The 1,827-nt window shown below is 49.6% G+C and overlaps 1 protein-coding gene across 1 annotated transcript in view; it reads left to right on the top strand.

Moving 5' to 3' along the window:
• The first annotated feature begins 1,642 nt into the window (after nucleotides 1-1,642).
• The window catches only part of DGCR8 (DGCR8, microprocessor complex subunit), a 24,834-nt gene continuing 24,649 nt past the window's right edge, over nucleotides 1,643-1,827 (top strand). The window contains exon 1 of the mRNA XM_027689299.1: nucleotides 1,643-1,759. The gene's annotated coding sequence lies outside the window, so the exon portion shown is untranslated. The remainder of the gene's footprint in view (nucleotides 1,760-1,827) is intronic.

Raw genomic sequence — 1,827 nt, 5'->3', positions numbered from 1 at the left:
TATTTCCCTGTAGTGTCTGTGTCTCAAGGAATCGGTTGTTGCATCGTTGCTTTAAGTCACAGTATTATGATTCTCTGAGAACAGATGCACGGTGGAAAAACAGGCTCTGGTTATATTTTCACTTTCAAAGCACTGCAGGCATTTTAATTCTCCCAACTCTGTGCAAAAATCTGTGTGTGTGCCTCTTCTGGTTCGAACTGAAACATGGCTGTTTATGCACATGCAAAGAACTTAACCTGTTTTCTAAGTGTGTGATCCTCTTCGTGCAGTAGTCCATTCTACAGTCACATAAATGGGATGTAGATGAGTCACAGCACTTGCATTTTCACAGACCCTGTGAGAGGGACAATCTTCTGTCACAATGTTGGTAATGGGAGGTGACCTGACACAGCAAATCCCAGCATCAACTTCAACTCTGCACTTAATCACGAGATTTTTTTCCCCAGCTTTGACAAGTTGAAGTGTGATGTAAGTGGCTGTTTTGCAAGCCGTGGGTGTTTATTAATACACATTCTGAAGTGGTTTAACGTTAATAAAAGCAGACGTAATTTAAGAATCACTAAAATGATGGCTTGAGTGCAGAAGCCTGTTACGAGGAATTAAAATTAGAAAATGCTGTTAGTCAAAACTGCTTTCAGGTTTTCAGGGCAGCTTGCAAAGATTTAAAGCAATTTGGGTAATTGTTCATTATGTGTTGATACAGCACCGTGACATTACATCTAAATTATCACCCTCTCATTAGATGTGTTGGGCCGGTCAGACAAAAAGACGGAAGGCCTAGCAGGGGTCTTCAAAGTACGATTTAAAATTCTTATTAAAATATTACTGTTATCTTTCATAGCAGGATCTCAGAGACACGAGATGAGTGAAATATTAGAAGAATATTCTCGTGTCCTGAAATTACATATGGAAGCAAACAAAAGCATTTTTCACAGTTAAATGTTATTATACTGTTGGTGATGAAACCAGTCTCTGTTATGGCAATGTTTTCTATCTCACGTTGATTTCAAATCAGCATAACAGTGAAGGAATAAAGAGGCAACCCTATAATTAGGTGTATGAATAAATGCTCTCTATAGCTCTTTATGGTTTTTGGGGGAAGCAAATTATAAAGTAACAGAGCAAATTAGCAGCTGTTCATTAGCACTTCAGAAGTGATTTTACATAAATTCTGTAAGACTTTCTGTAATTATTTAGGAATTCTGTCCAAACACTGCAAACAGATCGGGGGCTTGTTCTGCGAACTGCTCGGTACCTATGGCACGGAAAACGGCCCTACTTTGATTTACCCTTTTTTGGTAAACCCGTCTTGAAGCAGCGACGCTGCAGTTGTGCTGTTTGAAGATACAAAAGCGGTGTTTGTAGGAAGCGGCGTCTCCTCTCGCGGCCGGTCCGGGCGGTGGAACAGCCCCGCGCGGCCCCTCAGCGGCCCCGGCCCACACAAAGGGCCCGCCCGCCCCGCCACGGCCCGCGCGTGGGGGCGGGAGCCTCCCACGCTCCCATTGGCGGAGCGGGTTGACAGGCAGGGGAGCGCGCCAATGGCTGCCGGGAGTTCAAAGCGGCGCCGGCGGGGGCGGCGGACGCGATTGGCTGGGCGCGCGCGGGGCCCCGCCCGCGGGGAGCGGAGGGGCCCAGAGCAGGCGTTTAAAGATGGCGGCGGCGGCGGCGCCGAGAGGGGCACGGTGGTCCTGAGGCGGCCGCGCTCGGCCTCGCTCGCAGCCCCGGCGCAGGAGCGGCGGCACCGCCGGGGATGGCTCAGGTGGGTGCGGGCCCCGCGGGGCGACGGGCAGGGCGGGCCCGCGCGGACACCGGCCCCTCCGCCCCACA

The sequence above is a fragment of the Neopelma chrysocephalum genome, unplaced genomic scaffold (assembly GCF_003984885.1).
Source record: "Neopelma chrysocephalum unplaced genomic scaffold, ASM398488v2 Primary Assembly neopelma1_77, whole genome shotgun sequence".
Taxonomy (NCBI): Eukaryota; Metazoa; Chordata; class Aves; order Passeriformes; family Pipridae; genus Neopelma; species Neopelma chrysocephalum.
Note: the sequence above shows the minus strand (reverse complement) of the source record. Positions and strands in the feature narration are given on the sequence as shown.